General features: G+C 30.3%; 1 protein-coding gene across 1 annotated transcript in view; it reads right to left on the reverse strand.

Annotated features, from left to right (window-relative positions):
- LOC126748310 (ELAV-like protein 3) overlaps positions 1 to 15,098 on the reverse strand; it is a 53,359-nt gene extending 38,261 nt beyond the window's left edge. Inside the window, exon 1 of the mRNA XM_050457449.1 lies at positions 14,852 to 15,098. The gene's annotated coding sequence lies outside the window, so the exon portion shown is untranslated. The remainder of the gene's footprint in view (positions 1 to 14,851) is intronic.
- Positions 15,099 to 16,479: the final 1,381 nt, after the last annotated feature.

Genomic DNA, 16,479 nt, shown 5'->3' on the forward strand with positions numbered 1-16,479 from the left:
AACTGTATTCTACGAGGAAATACTTCAGGAGTTATTTTATGCACTTTTCGTAGATAATATGGGTATAACAGCTGTTCTTGAAGTACTTTATGTATCATTGTTTTTGGTGTATTAAGCTGAGCGGCTAATTTTCGAGTGATCGTTGAGGGAGTATTAGCTACAGCATCCAAAATATTTTCCTCCAGTTGTACCGTACGTACTGTTCTTCTCTGACTAGCATCATTACTGTTTTTTCCAATACCTCCTAAAATTACAATAAAGAAAGTCAATAATATTACCTTAATAAGTGGAGTCGCCTACCAGTTTCCCTTAGACGTTGGTTAATTTGTTGAAATGTCTTTTGATGTGGAATAGTGCGATTAGGAAAACTTTCTTTATATAACCTTTTTGCTTCCAATGCATTGCAACGTAAGACCATACATAAGATGGATAGGTACTCAATAAACATGAATTTCATATTTCGATTTAATTGAAATTAAATTCACCAAGAAATCCAAAAATCAATAAATTATTACCGAAATAAAGGATCAATGCATTAGCAACGTGAAAGATGGCAAGTTTTGAGAGATAGGTATTTGTTTATTGTATACCATAGAAACGTTTGCAAGAGTGATGCGTTTAGAAAAACAAAAAATTCCGGTAAAAAGATGCAAATTGTTTTCGTTATGTACATATGTAACAACATCATGGTTCTTTTTAATTAAATAAAACAGTGATTCCTTAATTTTTTTCTCCAAAACAGTTTATTTTATCGATAATGAACAAAAGTGACTTTTCTTTAGTTTAAGGTTCAAGCTATCCATATTTATTATTTCAGAGTCTTTATTATACAGGGTGTTAAAAATGTAAGCATGATAATGTAGAACCTAGTCCGCCCCCTGGTAAAATAAAAAAAGGTAAATATGTTTTAAGGACTCCGTTTTAAGAGGTCCTTAGTGGAGTTGATCACGTAAATTTTTTATTAAATTATACCAAGTACTTCAAACGTTATTCAAGAAAAACCGATTTTTAGCGGCGTCTTTAAGGGACCGTATCTTCGTAGGGAGGGCCTATAGGAAATTTTATAGAAAAGTTCCATATTATTTTTTTTTTTACCTGAATCGAAGAGATTTTCCATATTTTTCGGGACACCCTGTATAGCACTTTTAAGCCACCTGGTATTAAAATAACTAATACGAGTGTATTTTACCTCAATATGTTTTTCAAAAGTGTTTTTAGGAAATCAATTACATTTGGCGAAAAAACGTATGGGCCCTAAACTGTGATGTAAAAGAATGTAACTTTTGAAATTTAATATTTTAAAGTTTGATTTTCTATGTCAGTACATTCTTATAAAATTTGAAGTCGAACAACTAGGAGCATAATTTTAGTATTTGTAACACTAACACAATGTTCGTCAAGGAGACATGTAGTTATGTCAACTCTGTTCTCAAATCCCGTCTCTTTTACGATTTTATGCAAATGTACTTTGTTTAGCTGGTTCTTTTCTAGAAAGCTTGTAGAAATATTAAAATTTTCATTTATTCACACAGAGTGTCGATACAAAACATGTACAAAAACACGACACAGCGCGGGATGCACTTTAACAACTTGGGTTTCTTAAAATACATATAAGAAATTTACATTTCAGAAAACCTGCTATAACAAAATTTTAGGGCATTTTTTTAAATTATATTAGTGGACTTGCAATAGCCTCTTTAAATCTTTTTAATTTTTTCTCTGTAATCTTTTTTTCCAGCTGTACCTGGCTAGTAATCCACAGTCGTCATTCTGATGACTGTGGATTACTACGTCGGATTCCTGCCGAGTTTTATTTCGAAGGAGAGTGATATCGAGGAACACTTCAATATTTGCTTCTCGTGGTTTCTATGTCACTTTTGGTTCTTTTTTCTGCCACCCATCGAGGTTTTTTATATGACAAATACACGTCTTGCTAGAGGCTCTGTTATGTTAGAGTTTTTATAGTACACATATATTCTTAATCCGATCTCCGTTGCATATATGTCTGTGTAGAATATGGTGGTATTCCACTCAAATGATGTACTGGGAGTTTAAATTATAGATTCCCCTGTTTCATAATTCATCTTTGATCTATTAATTTCTTATTGTAAATTACCGAGTATTCACCATTACACTATTTTAATTGTCATTTAGACATTTCTTAAATATAATAAGGTCCTAATATATTATAAGTCCTGATGCTGTAATTTTCTTGAGCCTTGCTGATCGTTGATGTTAAATAAAATTTTTCTTGAGATTCAAAGATTAGCTTTGCTGCATAACTGACAACTGAATGACTTCGGGATTATTTTTTTTTAATGAAATTAACTTTCAGTTAGCACTAGTGATGGCTCATAAGCTTAAGTATATAATAAGTTAAGTATAATAAGTATATATTGCTCATATAGAGCAATAGTGTTTGACAGATCAGTTAAGAGTTATAGATTATGTGAACTACTAAGCATACTTTTATTGTGAATGCTGGTCAGATACCAGGTACTTTTTTAAGTTGCAATGGGATATCTTATATATTTTTACATATTTTGATAATATTCTTTAAACAGAGAAAATATTATTCTTAAAATAATGATGTACGAAATTTTTAGGCGTTAAATGTTTTTTTTCAAATCTACTATAATGAAAACACTCCTCACAATCACTTTTTAGACATAGATATTATTTACGAATATTTTAAGTAATCTTAATTGGAATTTGCCAAAAGAACTTCCTAAGGAAAAAAAAATTAAATCAGGCATGAGCATTTTCTAACAGAGATCTCAAACTAAATAGCACACTTTTTGATGAATAGCAGGTTAAAATGCCTATTGACAAAATGTCATTATGACATATTTTTTTTTATAATTATTTTGTTTTTTTTTTAAAGATCATAACATTTTTTAAATACGATAACAACTGCAAGGTAATTAGAGATATATATTAGAAAATGATAAGTTTAGTAAATTAACATAATATATACTTGCAACTTTACATCATGTATGAAGAATACGACGGCAAATTTTTATGCTGACGACACTCAAGTACTTGGCTGGTGGCACAAGCTTTAATTAATATAAAGATTTAAAAGAATTAACAGAGTTTTCAGCACGCTACGGATTGCTAATCAATCCACTTAAATCTTCGGCAATGGTTTTCGGTAAATGTAAGGATCGATTAATGTTAGATCTTAATATAGAAGTGGGGGGGAGGACCGGTCTTACAATTTACTAATTGCGCAAAAAATCTTGGCCTCAGAATTGATACAGAACTTCGTTTTAGGGAGCAAATAGGATATTATATACAAACGGCATATATTTCCTTAAAGATGCTTTATCCGCATCGCCATTTATCAACAGTTGACGAAAAAATAAAAAGCAGATTTGAGAAAGTACCAAAAAGTTGTTTGCGATTTATTTATGGCATAAGAAAATACGATCCTGTGTCACATAAGCTGCATGATGTCAAATAGTTAAATATGCAGGCTAGACGTAAAATGCACTCATTGGTATTTTTCACAATATTATTTTTAATAACAATCCACCATACTTGACTAATAAAATAAAATATAAAACCGATGCTCACAGCTTAAACCTAAGATTTAGGGGTCTTATATCTCCACCACGACATAAAATATCTCTATTTCATAGAAGCTTTTTTTATAACGTTTATAAGCTGTATAACACTATTCCTCATTTATTGAAAGTACTAACACCTTCAATATTTAAAAAAGAAGACGGCGGATATTTCGTGAATTTAACTTATGAGTAGGTGCGGTGAAGCTGATTTTGTTTATTTTTGGTATTTTATTAATTTTTTTTTTAATTAGATTTTTATCTGTAATAATAAGTATAGATATTTTAATATAATTTTTTTTGTTTCTCTCCATATTTATAAAATGTATTACTTGTTCGATTTGATATTATTATTAGTATATTTTTGTGTTTCATTGTATAGGGGTTGAACTTTGAACAATTTTTAATTGCTTTTATCTCCTTTTTTGACAATTTATATATTTACTTATTTGAACTATTGTATTGATTATGTTGTTTATTTGTCACATCGGGAATATAGAAAGTGAGGAGGTGACGTATATTCCACTCGGGAATATTAAATTTTAATTTGTTTAAAAAATCTATGCTTATTAATAAGTTCATTAATGATTTAATAAATAAATCAAGCATAAAACCCTACGTTTTTCCAAGAAATCGGGTTTATATCTCTCACAAAGTAAAGATGAAGCTACTGTAAAATCATAATTACCTGTTTTTTTTTAATATATGTACCATTTCCTTATCTTTCGTACCTTTTCAAAGTGCGATGTTTATAGCATTCATAGAAAGAAGCTCAAATAATATTTGCATATTTCAGGATGGTCCTTACGAATGCTCAGTAAACGTATTTTATACAATATGGGTTTTTAAAATCCTTGGACTTTAAAAACCCATTGAACCCGTACAATAAATCCATACATCTATATACTATTTAAATGTATAAAGGAGTCCCCTTGGTTAGATTTGTACTACTAGTAAGCAAGTACTACTAGTAAGTTAGCTGATACTCCGGGGTATTCTCGGTTTTTAATATATTATGAATCATAGTCTCTTATGTTTATGCTATGTTGCCTATCAGTAAGATGTGTGTTAAAGAACGCAATTAAATCATTGTGAAACCTGTACTGCTTATCTCATTTTTCACATATATATTATAAAAGAGACAAAAGTTTTTTTTCGAAATCTTATAGATACCTACCTGGCCACGTTTATTTAAAACATTAGAAATATTTGAGTGATTGCTATTTCATTACTAACAGTAGACATATATATTTTACGATTTAAAAAAAAATTCAGAAAAAGCCATGTTAAAAACTCATTCGCCTGAAAAATGTATGCGTAAACCGTTTTTTGACTTTTTAAGCCGGTCATTCAAAAAAGGGATCATAACTCAGAAATTGTCTATATAAAGGGATGGGAAAACGTCTAAAATCTTGTTACAATAGATAGAAGGGGAAATTGTCAGGATTACATGTCAATATCCCATTGTGTCCATACATAATGCAATATAAAAGAATAAATTACCATTAATTTTTGTTTAGGCATTTAGATCACGTTACCGACTTTAAATATTTTTACGTAAAAAGTAAATACAGTGCTTTCATTTCAAAACGATCCACCCTTAATAACTTTCTTAAAAAAAAAAAAAAAAAAACACGTCAAATTAGATATACAGGGGGACGCTTAATTATGCATTTACTGAAGTTCTGTCAATTACCTCCTCACCTCCAGCTAACCTCACTTTAATCTGTCAAATGGGAACCCCCATCGTATGATACATTATTTTAAAGGGCATTCATTATGCTATCAATGGTTGTAAACAAAAAAAATTGATTGACCAAGAAGCAATTAAAGTGTAAATCGGTAGGGTAGAAAAAGAAATTTAATTAGTTTAACAAATTTATTTTATTAAATGTTCAAAATGCGCGCCGTTATTAGCAAGACAATAAAAAAGCCAATTTTCAAACTCCTTACGAACATTGGCAAGGGTCTGCTCGCTAATTTCTCTGCATTCTTGAAATATTCTATTCTTTAAATTCTCAATACTCTCAGGTGGGGTTTTATAAACTTTGCTTTTTAAGTAGCCGCAAAGAAAAAAGTCTAGTGGGGTTAGGTCCGGAGACCGCGCAGGCCATTTGATTGCACCACGTCTGCCAATCCACTTTTCTCGAAAATTTTCATCAAGCCACTCTCGAACTACCAAAATGTAGTGCGCGGGAGCTCCATCCTACTGAATATGTATTTTATTTTCATTCAATAATATAGCACCATGTTGATCTACTTGATTTTCCATAGATTGGATGGTGGAAGGGTATATTGCATTTTCTAAAAGGTTTAAATAAATTTCGCCAGTCAAATTTTCTTCCAAAAAAAATGGCCCGATTATTTCATTCCCATAAATTCCTGCCCAAACATTAATTTTTTGGGGATATTGGGTATGGCCTTCCCGAAAAACATGCAGATTTTGATTATCCCAGTATCTACAGTTATGGCTGTTCACCAGGCCATTTAAAAAAAAGGTCGATTCGTCACTGAAGCAAATGTTCTTCAATAAATAGGGATCGTCGTCAATTCGCTGGCACATCACTTCACAAAATTGAATTCTCTTATCAAAATCATCTTCGCCGAGTTCATGAAGAATATGAATTTTATAAGGAAAGAACTTATTTTTTTTTTAAACTTTATGTACGGAACCAGTGGAAATATTTGTTAGTTTTGCGGCCTTTGGTATAGACAAAGTTGGATCCATAGCAAATTGTCCTAGTACTTCAACATCTCTGGCATGCTTCATCGACAACTCTATTTTCATATTTTTTCTTATTGCAAATCGATCCCGTCTCTTCAAATTTTCGTATCAATTCTAATACGTACTTATGGCTCACGTTTTTATCTTGATACCTTTCATTAAATGCTCTCGCGGTTCTGCGAGCACACCGATCTTGAACTCCATAAAGGAAAATTATTTCTATTCTTTCGGCTAGCGTATACACCATTTTATTAACTCACTGTTTTAACTAAAACTGAAAAATTGCACGCGTCAAACTGACAGTTTTAACAATAATAAATCGCCTGCTCTTTAAACGCCTTAAAAATGTAAGGTATTGCAGTGTTTTTTTGTACCTATTAGGTAGGTTTCGCAAAAAATATAAGTGAAATACACATACAAAGTTATAACACTGCAAAGATTTTTGCAAAAAATTTGAAGACACTCTTTTTTCTCGCAAATAACGGTACACATTCTTTACTTAAAAAAATAAATAATTTGCTTGAACTAAATGTACTGTTTGTTACCACACATTTTAACTTCTAAATTGCTTGTATTTTTTTTTGATGATCTATTATAAAAAATATAAGAATTTTAAAATGATCTAGGTACCACACTAAAAGTATTCATTTAAAATACCAAAGTTTGGCGTAAATAAAATATTCATTATTTCTAGACATTTTCGCTAACTATTTGCTTACACATTTACCGATTTCATTTTTTTTGGAACCGTTGAATAGAGAATTTTACGCTGCTTGCTATGATGTATCACACGATGGTGGTTCCCATTTGACATATTAAAGTGAGGTTAGCTGGAGGTGAGGAGGTGATTGACAGAACTTCAGTAAATGCATAATTAAACGTCCCCCTGTATATCTAATTTGACGTGTTTTTTTTTTTTTTTTTTTTTTTTTTTTGAAGATAGTTATTAAGGGTGGATCGTTTTAAAATTAAAGCACTGTATATTGTTTGTTAATGATTTTTTTATGCCGGTTATTATATTCGAGATTACAATTTGAAAACTTACAATAGCTATATTTGATGAATCATAAGAAAATCTTTGTTTTTTTGTTTATTAAATAAAATATGAGATTAAATTGAAGTTGTATTTTTTGTTATTAATTTAATAAAAATTTAAAAACATTCTTATTACTATGATACTATTAATCATGAATCTCTTAAACATTAACTATCTATTAAACATTTTACTCCTGTACCACCTAAAAATTTTGACAAAATATTTAGTATTGATAGTGTAGATAGTGACCAGTAAAAAAGTAGTGTTTTAAATATTGAGGTTTGGGAGATATTTTTGTATTCCTATTTTGACTTAGAGTCGAAACGTTACCGAAGAATTATTACATTGTATATGGTATTAGATTAAAAGAATAGTACCCTGGCAAATAAAAAAAGGGATGAACCATTACTGGACGAAGCTAAATTGAAGTACTCGGACAGTTTGTAGTAAATCCCACTTTATACTGCGTACACAATAAGTCTGGATTATTCTGCGAATCTGTAAGATAGGTAAGTACTTATTTTAGTTAAATTTCTTCCGTATAAAATACAAATTCTTCAAAAATTTGGTGACGATGGCCGGGCAGAAAAAATTGTGAAATTCTGATAACTAGAATTACTGCTGAGCATCGGCTCATCCAAAATCTTTGATAAATACTAATGATAATAAATAGTGATGATTTAAATGGGGACGTAAATAAAGAAAAATTTATAATTTATGGAATGACGAAAATTTAAATAGCAAAATATATTCGGACATGCTTTAAAGAGCTATGAACCTCTGATCAATGGTTAGGAAGAAGAGGTTCTGTCATATAGCCTCCTCGGTCACTGAATGTATCGCCTCTTAATTTCCTCCTCAGGGGCCACCTAAAATCTGATGTTTTTAAGAAATTACCTGACTCAACAGAAAAACTAATGGAAATAATAATTTTAGAATTCCGAGCTATTTCCAGAAAAACTCTTGCAAACGTACTTGTAACGTCACGAGTTTGAAAATAGACACTATTATTGTCTCTAGTTAATAATAAATACAATTTTCATTTAATTAAGTAATGTTTTATTTAATAAACAAAAAACTACTACAGCGAAAGTGGCTTTGTACATTAAAAACGCAAACATTAAAAAACGTTTTTTAAGAGTTTCCAGATGAGATGTCACAAGCATGATGAGATACAGATATATGAGATTTGCACAAAAACTTTTTACAACAGTGATTCCATTAAAAGTTTTAACTGTTGTAACTGACTACATTATACAGGAAATTCCATAAGTTAGCAACAGCATACTCTTTCACTGAAAATATTACGATTTAACCAAATTTGTCTAGACCGAAAATTGATAATAACCGAGATACATATTGTTTGCTGATCCGAAGAAGTTTTCAACAAGCCTATTTCTAGGCTATTATCATTTTGCGGATTGAGCCTCTTCTAGCTAGTTGGTTCACTTTTTTTTGGTGGCCCTTTCTATTTGGTATCTGAGACAAAATTAATATATGGGATACAGCACCAGTTTGTATATTCTATAATCCTTTATACAGTATCTCTTTACACAGTATCGTTGTATCAAATTGATTTTATAGAAATATGTTGATTTTATAGAAAGACTTATCGAGTCAAATAGTATGTTGGTAGTTTTGTGCTTGTGGAATTATTTTCTTAAACCATTTTTTATCTTATCACCAATGCGAGCTCATAAGCCTTGTTTAAGATGAAATCAATCATATACCAGACAAGATCTACTTTAATTATACCACTTCCATCTGACTTTTCGTTTCTGCCATTTTGAAAGAAGTGATTATTAAAATAGTATTGAGAAATCTATTTGTTTGATTCCATGGCAGTGATTTCAGGTTATAGCCTTAAGTTAAACAGATATAAGTTAATGCAATTTGATGTAGTAGCAATGATTTGTAAATTTTTCTTACAGTTTATATTCATGTAACTCGCGCAATTTCTTTTATGGCTCTGCGACTAGGTAATTTACCAACACGTTTGTTTTTTTGTCTATTAACTATACTTAGTCTAATAGCGAAATCCATTGGACAAAAAAATTCGGTTCAGGTAAAAAACAAAAATTGAGGTTATGTTTTATGTTACCTTCCCTTAAAATTTAGTTTTGCTTAAATGCAATTATTTATCAAATTCACGAGGTCACCTCACCTACGATGAATTCGGCATTATCCGGTTTGGTTACCCGCGTGAATATACTGAGTTACCATCGGCAACTTATCCTAAGGTTTGTTCTCAGTGCAAATTTCAAAAAGTTTGAAACTGTTTCCAAACCATTCTTGATGCGCATGTGTAAAATATTACAACTTCTAATCTATTTCAGACCGCCCGTGCGAACATTTAGTCCAATTTAAAAGAAGAAGAGCAAGAAAATAACCTCACATTTTTACGCCAGTGGGAAATGGGAAAATAAATAAAACATAAGCAAAAACAAATTTACAGTAAAAGGTTAAATCAGGTGTATATTATTAATAGAGTTTAAAATTCTGTAATTGTTTACTACTTTAGGCTTTACTCTAGAATGGGGAAATCGAAATCGAGAAATTCTATTCTATTAAATTGGGAAACAGTTTTATCTAAATAGTTTGGATTTTTGGGCCTTATCAGTTCTTTAAGTAAATCTTTTAAGTCTGTGTCGGAATCAGAAAATTCTGATAATTCAGATTCTTCCGACTATTTTCAGACTATTCCAACAAGTTAAATAAGCTATTAACCTCAACATACAACAACTGTTTTTCAAAAATCATTCAATTACGTTGCAGTTCATTTGTGGAACAATTTGCCTCATTTTGTTAAAGATTATACTTTTTATAAATATAAGAAATATATAAAAAATACGCTAATGCAATCGCAGGATGATGCCTAATAAATAAATATTTAAACATTTATTTTATCTTTTCTTTTTACATGCATCATTTAGTGAATTTATTTATAAGGTTTGCACTGCTTTTTTTTAAATTTTATTTCATGCTCGTATCATACCACTTCCTGTGTTCACTGAGACGAGACATGATATATAGACTAAGAGAGTTGAGCACCCCGAATGGATCAGAATGAATGTTTTTGTTTTAACTTGTGTTTTTTTAAGAGTTTCTTTTTATTTCATGTAGACATGTGTCTTTCAATTCAGTTTTTATTAATATCATGATATGTTATTAGTATTATAAGAGACCAACAAATATATACTATGTAAGTGATATATGTTTATACTAAAATAAGTTGTTTTCATTTTCAAACAGTTTATTTTGTTTTATAGAGACATATATTGTTTCTTTAGATAATACTTTGTCATAAAATTTTTAATTATTAATATTTTATTATATGTTTGTGTTAGTAAAATAGGGATATTAATAACCTATTGGTAATGTCTTTAGATGTATGATAAGGAAATAGATCAAAAATCTTCACAACATTTTCTAATCTATCTAAAATTAGGGTAGTTCAGTGCTAATAAAATACTTTTAAACATTTTTTAGATTAATTCTAATTTATATAAAGTCTGTTATAATAAATTATTGTATATTACTTATATCATTTTATTTTTTTTTCAGGAAAATTATAGCTATTTATGTATCAAGGGCATTGTAAGGACGATAATTCCCGGAAGGTGGAAATAGTAGCCCAAGGGTCTTTGGCCCGAGGATAGGTTTCCGCCTGATGGGCATTAGAATCTAACAATGCCCGTGGTGCATACAATGCTTTATGTTTTACCTAAAAATTGATTTTTATGAACAAAAATAATTTTAATATTAATTAAAAAAATAGGGTCTACCTGTACAGGTAGGTATACGTACATATCTACCTACAGAAATTTATCAAGTGACTTGCAGTGATTATTTCAGTTTGACTTTGATGTTTCTGTCAGTTAGTCAGTTGGCATTTTTTGTTTAAATATTTGCTTAAAATAGAAGAAATTCCACAAAATATAAGAGAAAAGGCCATAAAAGCGACCGAGAATCTTTTGCCAGTATGGCATCAAGGGAACAGTATGATCGGGAGTATGGCATATTTGGTATTTGGAAAGATGCCAACGCAATTGTTCAAATAACCGAAACCGTTCTAATGGCATATTTTCAGGAACTGGTAAGTTATTGATTTTATTTTAATAGGTACATATGTTTAACAAATTTTAATATTTCTAGTCGGAAAAATACAGTCCGAACTTTCTCTGGACCAAGTATTCTACCCTAAGGTCTACGTTAATGATCTATAAAAATATAGACATCTCGCAATACCATCGTCTCATATCTTTTTTAAAAGTTAAGTCGAAAGGATATGTCCCGAAGAAGTCTAAAGTTTTGGAAGGAGAACAAATAATAAAATTTATTAAGAAGGCTCCTGATGATATCTACTTGGTACACAAAGTCATATTGGTAATGGGTGTTTTTGGAGGTTTAAGACGAGATGAGTTGGTCAAAATGACCATTGATGATATTGAAGATAGAGGAAAGGTCTTGGTTATAAAGGTACCAGAAACTAAAACTTCAACTTCAAAAAGTTTTACTATCATTGAAGAAGATTTAGGCGCTTTAAATTTAATAAAAAAAGTACACAGCATTAAGACCAGCTGGAATAAAGGAGCGAAGATTCTTTCTTACCTATAGAAAGAGTCGCTGTACAGTACAACCTGTTGGAAAAAATACCATAGGAAGCGTCTCAACATTGATCGCAAAATTTTTAAAACTGGATAATGCAGAAGCTTATACCGGCCACTGTTTGCGTCGCACATCGTCAACTTTACTTATTGAGGCAGGTGCTTCGTTTGAAATGCTAAAACAACATGGGAAATGGAAAAGCTCTTCAGTAGCTGAAGGATATATAGAAGAAAGTGTTTCATCCAAAAATAAAGTAGCCAAAATGATTGCCAATTCAGTTAATTCCGAGGTTAATTCCGTATCGACTATTGACAATTCTTTAATGGACAATTTACAAACTATACAGAATAGCGTTAGTACTGCCACCTCTACCATCACAAAAAACACCGACCATTCTATAGTGGGATCAGCTACATTTTCCGGGACATTTCAAAATTATAATTTTTATTTTGGAAATAAAGTTTAATTTTTAGTATTTAAAGAAACATTATTTTTTGTATAAAATGGATGTTTATTCTTTATTATGAGAGAAATAAAATTGGATAAGCAATAAAATTTTCGGGCATTATCATAATGCCCGCTTATAATGCCCTAGGTGTAATAGCAGGTATTATTGCTACCATAACATATTCTGTTTCTAAGGTATTATAAATCAATAATAGATAGGTAAAACATAAAATAATAAATGTATTAAAGAAAAACATTGTTTTATTTCCATTTTGTAATTGGTGATATGTAGTACACTATTGTTAATTGATCATTGCAGTAAATTAACTCATTTAGATATGTAAAATAAAGCGGAAGAGTTTTATTTTTATTCTGATCAATATCTGATGCTAACACCTACTTACAAAAAGGACCCTTTTCTCTATAAGTAACCTTTTTGGTTAGGCGTTTGCTTCAAATATTAAATAATAAGATTATCAGATTAAATGAGATTTCATTTCCCGCCTTAATTTGGCCACGCCTGTCTACCATTTTGATTGGTCCAATTAGTTACGTCAAACTGTCAAGTTAGTTACAATAGTTTCCGTTGCGAGAGGACGCTAGCTGATCAGTTTTTTATGCAACTTTTCTATATTATTTGTGTTCTGTGGACTAAATAGCATTATGGAGCCAAAAATATCTATATTTTACCACAAAGAGGCCACTGGAAATTCTGAGAGTTGCTCGGGTCGGTGAAGATGAAGGAGTCTTTGTTTTGTAAAATAATCAATTTTGCGATAAATTATCGGTCAGTGTAGGCGGCGTGCGTCAACTTATAATGATATCATCAAAATAGTAATTTAATTGTCTTCATAATGTACGTTCTGCTATGGTAGAAAGCGTAGTTGCACGCGCCAAATCTGTTGATAGGAAATTGTAAAATTGGAGTAATCGGGGTAGCTAGAAAGTAGAAAAAAAGAATTCAAAATTCGTTTTAAGAAAACTAACGCCATAAAGGAATGTATATAAAATGAGAAAAAAATATGAAGTTCTAATAATGCTACGAAGTAAATTTTGATTTTTGGGCCTTATTATGGCCTTATTTTGGATTTTTATTATTTTGCTTTTATTTTATAGTTAAGTTAATTTAGGGCTCTACCTAATAGTATTACCTGTAGTCTAATTTTCAGAAAATGATCTCGATTGAGGGCCATTTGAGCCAGAATTTAGGTTATTTTATTGTAAATCGTCGTAAATGCAATATTCCTATTTTTATGTTCTTCATTGCTTTAATTGTGACTAATTTCTTCTCTAAGTTATTGGTCCTCAGTAAAACAAAGCAATCTAATTCAGGTATTGTAAATATTCTGTCGATCTTTAAAAGGGATCAAGGGATTAAAAAGAGGATGATTAAATAGTAGAAAGGTAGACATAATAAAGTATGTAAAGAATAGTTACAAAGCAGTAGGGTGAGGTAATAATATTTTTCGATATATTCTTGCATCTTGTTTTATATTAAAAATGTTATATCTATTTTAGAGCCCTGGAGATTATAATAAATTTATTGCAACATCAGCATAAGAATAGTTAGTTTTAATAAATTCTCAGTGTTTTTATTAATATCGGGTTTAAATATTATAATAAAAGAAAAGTATACTACATTACATTTTTTAAGATGCCAATTATTATCTAAAAAAATTATCAATAAAATTTCTACAAAGTAAAAATATTGCTTAATATAACAAGAAGCCAGGGCCTTTAAAAACATTATCCTGTATATAGAGTTTCAATGCACACCTGCGCACATTGCAAAGTTCTTCAGTAAGTAACATTATATACTAATGTGTATGACTAAAACTCCATACCATAAGATTGAAGAAAAAAATATCATAATTAGAACTTAAGCTTTATAAAAAAACTTAAATAATGTAAAATAATCATAAAATATAATATGTACTCGAAATTTAATTATAAAATATATGTAACTCGAAAAATGAAGGAAAATGCTCCATCATCTAAATAAGCATAAAAATGTAAAGTAAGACGACAAACATAATTTTTAGCAGTCTAGTTCCAAAAATATAACGACAAAAAAATTGCAATGAATGTACGAAGCGTTATTTAAATGTGAGCAATATAAAAAATATCGCAAAATTAAATGTTCGCTTAGCTTCAAACTTCAGCTTCAAACCGGTGTATTGATCGGCCGCACAAACCACCCGCTTTACTCTTTCGACCCCTTAAAATAGGCCGCTGCGCGCAGTTTTCCACCCTCTCGCTTTAGCTTTCTATATATATATATATATATATATATATATTATATATATGTAGGCTCGAACGACTATTCTATATAATATATGAGTATAAAATGTTAACATATATCTTTAGACGTTGTTTAAATAAATTTAAGGGTTTGTGGTATAGGAATTTTATGTCAATTTACAAATAAATTTAACACTTAACGGAAAAATATAAATGCTGACTTACCTTAATGTTGACGAATTTGTTCAAAAACTTTGTAAAATGTTATCAAAAGCCTTGTTCGTGATCACAAAACGAAGAAATATAGGAATAGGTATGATTGTATGAGTATATTAATTTTTTTAATGGAGAGGGGCGAGTAAAAGTAGTTTAGCAGAAATATTAATGACGATCTTTTAAAATGACACTGAATACAATTGATTTTGTTAAATTTACGAACGTAGCAAGAATCGAAGCAAAACAAGGTATACGAGAACAATCAAAATGGAAATTACCGAACTTATACCGTAAAAATCGAACTAATTCCTGGTAAATACCAAATACTATTGTAAAAAGACACAATAGTTGTAATTATTAATAATAATTATATGCAAGAATGATATTATTACATAACGTACACTACCAAACGTAACACAAGTGTTATTCAGAGAGTGCAATAACTAAATGGTGTTGCATGGCTGTTCGGAAAAGGGTGTCGGCTATCCTGCTGGTCGATAGGGTTGCGCACGCAACGATTTTGAGGGTTAATTTCGACTCCTGCAAAACGAACCGCCCCTAATTTCTGCTCGCAGCCCGGATTCCCAGTGCACAAGCCAGCTTTCTGCACGCTCGATGCGCTAGCACCAATTTTTTCTTTCCATTCACCTAGTTTGCCCCGCTATTACTGCTGCCCCTCTTCGTCCCTCTTTTCCTCAACATTAAATAACGATATACAACACAATTAGTAAAAGTATAGGTATTTCAGTTAAATATGGTGTTCACTTAATATATTCCATATGAATGCTAACAATTTTAATAAATTACTATTTTAATTAAAATATTAATAATTAAAAAAAAAACACTTTTTTTATTAATACTTATTTTAGAAGTACAATATAACTTATCTCCGCCAAAATTAAAGACAGTTAACCTATTCAAAAATTTCCACACTAACTCAGCAAATGTAACAAAATGCTTGCAATACTTATACACTCGATTCTACTGCTAAAATTTTAATGGCCTTCTCTGCCTCTTACTGAAATATAAGACATTAAAGTCGGGGCCACTATTTATTCCAATTAGGCCAATTATTATTGTTATTCCAAAAAGAATATTATTTAATGTATTAAATGATTGCCACATTCAAATACACAGTGAAACTATTTGAAATACCTTAGAATGCAGGCTTCAAATCAACAATTTACAGAAGACTAAAAAAAAATAAACTATCGACTACAGGCGTATTTTTTCAGGAGTTCTTAAATGCACTTTTAAATCGTATTTATCGGTAAATATTCATAAGGTGACATACATAGGATATAAGTAATGTCATTAAACATGGATCTTTTTAAATTAGCCTAGGGGCAGCTGGGCAACAAAACGAAATAAAATATCTGCTGTACGTTCAGATTTTTGTTCTGAACCTAATTGAACCTTTTGTTCTGAACCTAATATAAATATAAAAATTAGGATTGGGCTAATTTAGGAAACATTTTTCAAAGAAATTTCTGTTAGTTCTTGTTTATATTATTTTTACAATTTGTATGTAACTCAAGAGAAGACGTACTGCTACTGATAATTCTAATTCCTTGCACAGCAATAAAAATAATTCTTATCATATTGCAAATTCACAATTTTGTACTCCATTTAGACAT

Source organism: Anthonomus grandis, chromosome 22, assembly GCF_022605725.1.
Source record: "Anthonomus grandis grandis chromosome 22, icAntGran1.3, whole genome shotgun sequence".
Taxonomy (NCBI): domain Eukaryota; kingdom Metazoa; phylum Arthropoda; class Insecta; order Coleoptera; family Curculionidae; genus Anthonomus; species Anthonomus grandis.